This window comes from Nipponia nippon, unplaced genomic scaffold, assembly GCF_047370975.1.
Source record: "Nipponia nippon isolate SJK-2023a ecotype South Korea unplaced genomic scaffold, ASM4737097v1 scaffold_7, whole genome shotgun sequence".
Lineage (NCBI taxonomy): Eukaryota > Metazoa > Chordata > Aves > Pelecaniformes > Threskiornithidae > Nipponia > Nipponia nippon.
In genome coordinates, this window is record NW_028262391.1 from 37,192,632 (window position 1) to 37,199,010 (window position 6,379).

The 6,379-nt window shown below is 36.8% G+C and overlaps 1 long non-coding RNA gene across 2 annotated transcripts; it reads right to left on the reverse strand.

Moving 5' to 3' along the window:
- Positions 1 to 626: 626 nt before the first annotated feature.
- On the reverse strand, positions 627 to 6,022 carry LOC148051012 (uncharacterized). Of its 2 annotated transcripts, none has more exons than XR_015700800.1 (3): positions 5,865 to 6,022; positions 1,838 to 1,886; positions 627 to 748 (listed from the first exon to the last, which is right to left on the reverse strand). It is a non-coding gene; the product is annotated as an uncharacterized LOC148051012 (long non-coding RNA). The 2 variants fall into 2 exon arrangements; XR_015700799.1 differs by having other exon boundaries at positions 658 to 981.
- Between the last annotated feature and the right edge of the window lie 357 nt (positions 6,023 to 6,379).

A 6,379-nucleotide genomic window follows, 5' to 3' on the forward strand; every position in this document is an offset into this window, starting at 1 on the left:
CTTACTGTACTTATTTATCACCTTGTTAAATCAGACAGATGTGACGTCATCTCTCACTGCTCTCATCCAGCCTCTCTCTGCTGCAGTTAAGTTAAATCACTGGAAAAGAGCAGTCAGGAGCACAGAAGAGTGCCATAATTGAAAATAGGTGCGTTTTCCAGTTGAACATTCCTGCAATTTGGAACTGGAAACAAAAGTGAATATGCAGCTTTGCTCCTGGGAGGACAAGAATGGGAATTATTTTCTATTATGTCTGTTTTATACAGCTCAAGTCAGTGATCATATTTTAATTAAGTACCATCTCTCCATTATTTCTATTACTTTGAAGTACAAAAATGTTACTATGTCAACTTTTTTTCTTAAGTGTGGAAAAATAAGTCATTAAATGCCTAGAAGAGGCAGAGATGCTATAAATATCAAAGGTAAGAATGAGTAAACTCAGAAATACAGTGTGCCAGTGATAGACATCAGAATAGAATCTACCACTGATATCATGGCCCTGTAAAAAACATTTTTTTAATCAGAAGACAACACTGGCTTCTAGGATTCTATTTTGCCCATCACTTTGTGATAGCTGCTGTTGTTTATTAGTAAATATCAAAGAAAACAAGAAAGGCATTGACAAACCTGGAGTGAGTTCAGTAGAGGGCCATCACAAGTGGCTCAGGTGTTGGGATTTGTTGGACTAGATGATCTCCAGAGGTCCCTTCCAACACCAAGCATTCTGTGATTCTGTGACTTGTCCAGCCTGGAGAAGATAAGGCTTTGGAGGGACCTCACGGCAGCCCCCAGTACCTTCAAGGGGATTAGTGAGGACATGGAGCCAGGCTCTTCACAGTGATGGATGGTGGGAGGGTGAGAGGCAGCACGCACAAGTAGAAACAAGAGAGGTTCAGACTGGAGATGAGGAGAAACCTTCTTCCCCACAAGGCCAGCCAAGCAGGGACACAGGTTACCCAGAGAGGTTGTGCAGTCTTCATCCTTAGAGATTTTCAAGATCAAAATGGATAAAGCCCTGACCGGTCTTCACAGACTGTAGCTGAGCCTGCTTTGAGCAGGAGGTAGGACTAGAAACCTCCTGAGGCCCCTTTCAACCCAAATTATCCCATGATCCTAAAAAGGGAATAAACTGATATCACCCTTACTCATGAGAAAAGAAGACTGAGGTTGTAATATTCTGGAAACAGATTGCAATTCTAGAGTTAAAAGTAAGCTGAGTTTTCCATCTGAAAGTATGTTAAGATGTGATCATTCAAAGAGTTTTCATTATATTTCAAAACAGTCCGGGAATCCAGCTCCCTCTTCTGAAATGCCATGTCAGGACATGAATTAGCAGGTAGGGTACTTTGATTAGAGACAATATTTGTGAAAATTGTATAGTAGAAAAATATAGCCTTGAAGCTTATGTGTCTGATAATAGACAGTGATGGTTCTTAGTTCATTGATAAATCTAAATATAAAAGACAGGTTGCAACACCTATTAGTAAGCTCCCTGGGAGTGTTTTCTTATTATATTTTTGTGTGATTTTATTCATTTCTATGTAGCTGATTTGCCTTCAGAGACATGTGTATCTCTCAGATTCACCTCCAGGGCTGGATTTGGCTATAAAGTGTGGTCGATGTGTTGCATCATCGTTTTTGATCAAGTACATGGCATACCAAAGATACAGATTTCAAAAGCAGCTATATTACTTAAGACTCTGGGTATCAAAACTAATCTATCAGTAAAAATCATATGACATTTCAGTCTACATCCTGAAAGACATTAAGTGGCTCCTTTGCAGTAAATCATTAGAATTTGGGCACATAAAGACCTTTGAAGATCTGCAGTACTTACTTGAGGATATGACTGGTTTTAGCACATTGGAAAACGCTGCTGGTAAAATCTGTAGTGATAGAAATCAGACATTTAGATGAGAATTATGTTCTCTTAATTATAAACAAATTTACAATAAAATATTTGATTTTTTATTAATCTTTAGATTGAAAGAGAAATTCCGAAATGGAAAAGAGGTACTTAGATCTCTTCCACAAAGATTAATGTGGCCTGGGTTTTGTTAAGTCACAGCTGCCCATAGAATATGATGCTGTGAGCAGATTAGTAGGAATAAACTATAATTTTAGTTGCAAGACAGGTTAGACAGCTTTTATATCTCCAAGGAGCATTCAGAGGGACACTGCGGCAGGCCCTGAAATACTGTAGACTTCCAACGGTCTAGTTTCCAATGGTCATCACATTACTTGTTTCATAAGGTCAAACTTTACAACCCAGTTACTACCATAGCTAATTCCTTCAGAGGTATTTTACCTATTTCATCTTTCCTGTGCATGAATATGAGAACTACTTTTGCAGAATTACGGTTTGGAAAGATAGACCATATGAAATTTAATTTCTTAAAATGCCATAAAAATATATTATTATTTGTAGGCAGAAATTAATGATAACTGCAAATATTTTTAAAAAATAGTAAAAATAAATAAAAACCAAGCTGACTGTTGAGAGAGAAAGATAATTATGACTAAGGATAAAAGAAACAGAAACCCCTGGATTATTAACTGCTCCAGGAAAAACAGTCTCTTAGCATTCTGAACATTAAATTTTTTTCCTGTCTTTCCATATACTCAAAATCCAAAATAACAAGAAGTATCAAAACTATATTGCAATAAGAAGTACAGGAATGAACATAAATTGGTTACATGGGACATAACCTTTTGAGTCTTACCGTACTCCAAATTTACCTACTGTAATGGATACGTTCTTTTGTATCGGGGCGGGGGGGGAGGGGGGGAAATTTTATCCTTTTTTCCTCACAATTAACAATAAGGAATTCAGGGGAGATGCCTGCCTACACGTGATGAAAAGCTTCAGGCTCTGTGACTCACCGTGATAAAAAAGTATGACAAAGTCAAAACGAAAAGAATCGAGTATGTTGTGTTGAGTCAAGGTGGTCTGAGACCTTCACTCATGTAAAGCTAGTTGAAAACGTGTAAGAGAAATAGCAGGTAGAAGAAATTAGAGTGAGGATAGGAAACCTGGTGAGGTTAGAAAGGGTGGATCTGAAGGTATGTCTAAATGTTCACAGTAATTTCTCATCTGAATTATTCTGACTGTCAGAATTGACAGATCTTTATATACTTCCATCATTACTTGAACACCACAATTTGGAATCATGCAATCCTGGGTTTGTATGAAAACCTCTGCTACTTCACATCTAATCCTCATTCCTGCTCGGAGGGCTCCAGCCCTTGCGGTAGGAAGCTCACTGAACAGCAAGGGATGGGGTGTACATTACTGGGTGTGCACACTGGAGGGTGCTAGTATTTAGAAAAGTTTATACTAATTGTGATGGGGTCTTCCCACATGGAGAAATCAAAGTGGAAGATCTGAGGTTTTGTCATGTAGTTGCTGTAGGAGAGCAAGCTGTGACTGTGTGTCAGTATTCTGACTTTGCTTATCATCCAAGCTAGACAAACATTAAGTAATTTTTTATGCTTATTCAAAAATTTGGAGTCAGATTATGATTTCCATTGCTTATATTACACATGCTTAATATACCTATATACAAGTCCGTATCTTACATCATTTTCCTATTAGTGTGTTTGTCCTTGTTTACGTGTGTATTTATTTGTGTTTTCCTCGGGCTATTTTGAATGTTATTGGGGAATTAAAGATGATGTATGGCATGTTCTAAAGAGATGTAAGAAAAGATAATATAGCATATTTCTTCCATACCTGAGTATATTAATTCTTGCTTACATAAGAAAATACACCAAAAAATTGTAAACAAGGAATCATTTGTAATCAGATTATGCATGAATAATGATACACAGTCTCATCTCAGATATAAACAAACAAACAAAAAATCTAGTTTCACTGCTAATGGTTTTAGGAAACATTTTTCTTTTTCAAAGGAAATTACTCAGTATAATAAATATATGTGTTTTAAAATAAATGGATTCATTTACCTTTTGTTTCAAGATAAATAATCATAAATCCTGTACTTAGCCCTAAAAGAGGTATAACTCTTTCACACATACTTGTCTTGGTGATGGAGTTTGACCTTGGCTTTATGACACTCATGTCTGTTTTCTTTAAAAACTCTTCCTGGCTTTTATGGCTGCTTCTTTACCTGCAGTTCTGTTGGTCACTCTGCATCTGATTCAAAGCTTATCAATAGGGAAATTCTTACTAGCTTCACTGGGTTCTTGTATCAGGCTCTGTAGGTTTGATCCTTTTGCCTGTGAAGTTTATTGCAATACTTCTAGACTTCAGTGACTCTTCTGACCAGGACTTCTGTATATCATTACGTGCATACAGTCATAGTTCATTTGTTCATTGACCTTTCCAAGTCTGTTGCGCCAGAAATTTTTTCCACATAATGATAATTTTTGAAGAGATGCAATTTCAAAAAATTGGGGAGTTGTTTGCTTTTTTTGTGCACTAGTAACATGTAATTTCTTCCTTGACTATATGTTTTCAACTTTAATACCAGAGGATTAAAAAAAAAAACAACATTGTATTTAGGTTACAGTTTCAGTTTAAGCGTGTAAGTATAGAAAGAGAAAATTTTTTTTTGCTCGCATGAATAAAGCTCCTTAAGTGTTTGCAGCATTGAGGTTTTAATTTGTAACCCTGATCTGGCTGCACATACAATTCTAATAAAGTTTAATGAACATTATTAAAAGTTTATATGCAGGCAAATAGGGTTGCACATTTGGAGTAGTCATTACTACCCTCCATAAGAGAAGTAGCTTGAGGTAGCTCCAATTTTCCATTCACAAATAGGAGCATCAGGACAGTAAGAAGGAAAATAGGATCCCCTCATCTTCCAAACAAAAACCGACAGTATATCAGGTTTTTTAATGGGAACCAGAAGTGTTTCTTTTGCAAAGTAAAATAAGAAACAACATTTCCATACAATATTATTTCAAGTTTATACCTGAAGTATAATACATGTGCTGTAATAATGTTCAAATTCAGTAGTTTTAGAGTGCAGATAGAGAGATCTGGCCAGTCGTCCCTGAAGAAACAGCTTGTTAACACTAGTGTACAGTAAGAAGGAACACAAAATGCAGCTTCCCTGTTTTGCACTAAACCATGTCGTGTAGCTGTTTCTCAATCACTGACTAATTTCGCTGCTCCAGTTGAGAAAATATTACAAATACTAGTAAAAGACTTTCACTGAAGCCAACTCAGCAGTACAAAAACGGTTTAGTTTCACCCCTTTGTAGCATTGGCTTATCTTTATCATACATAACCTGGAACAAAATATTACTGTAAGATTTGCTCAACAGAAGTTATCAAAACTCAGGTAGTTATTCCTGTGAACTGCATTCTACACCTGTGACTTAAGCCTGAATGTCTGAGACCAGAGGGTCTCATCTGGAAGAGATAATCATGTCAATAAGTTGATTTTTTTAAAAATCTCATTGGTTCCAAGGGAGGTTAGTCCTACAAATGAAGTTACTCATGCACTTAACTTTTTGCCAGATCAGGTATTGTAAACTCTCTGGGGGAGGACCCATGGTTTTTTTTTTATTTGTCTGTAAAGTGCCATGTATACCTATGGCACTGTATAAATAAATAATAATAATAGAAACAATAAAAACCATCTAGGGATTAAGCAGGCCTTTTAAAGAGGCCAAATGTTCTTCACATAAATCTTGGATCTAATTTGAGCTCTAATAAGCTCCATTTCCTGCTTTTCCAATATTTTTAAGCCGCATTGCAATAGCTATCTTTTTTTTTTTTTTAACAGTTGTTTTAAGAGGGCCCTAAGGCAAGTATCTAATCAACCTAATGGAATTTTCCATGCAGTTAAGTGTTTTATTCAGCTCAAAACGTTGTCTTTGATTAGACTTACCACCTTCCCTTTTGCCCTTTTACATTGTTTTGGCAGGCTCTGCAGGTGTAAAAGCTCCATCTCCACTGCAGCTCCATCATGTGTGAAATAGCCTTGTTGGGTGTGCCTGCTTGGTTGCTTCTGAGCTGTGGGAGAAAACTTCAGAGCCAGGTCTACAGTTCCAGTCCCAGTTTTGGATCTGCCTGTGCTACATTCTAGACGTATGACAGTCCTTTGTACAAGGTACTCAGGTCAGCTTTTAATTAGCTAACTTGTATCCAGCTAGTGACCATGTAGTACTGAATACAATCCAGGCTAACTGTCTTACAGTATTTGCCTGAAGTCTGGGATAGACTTTGTAGCCTTGTTGTCGTGCTTGTGTTGAATCTGTACCAGATTAATTAGAGACAGTTTATGTATGCCTGTGAGAATTACAGTCTTCTTAGATGGCAGTGTAGGTTTTTTTTCTGTAGAATGTTGCCAGCTCAGGTGCTTTAAACAAACTCTTTTAGCCTTCCAACCTTTTTTTTTCCTTG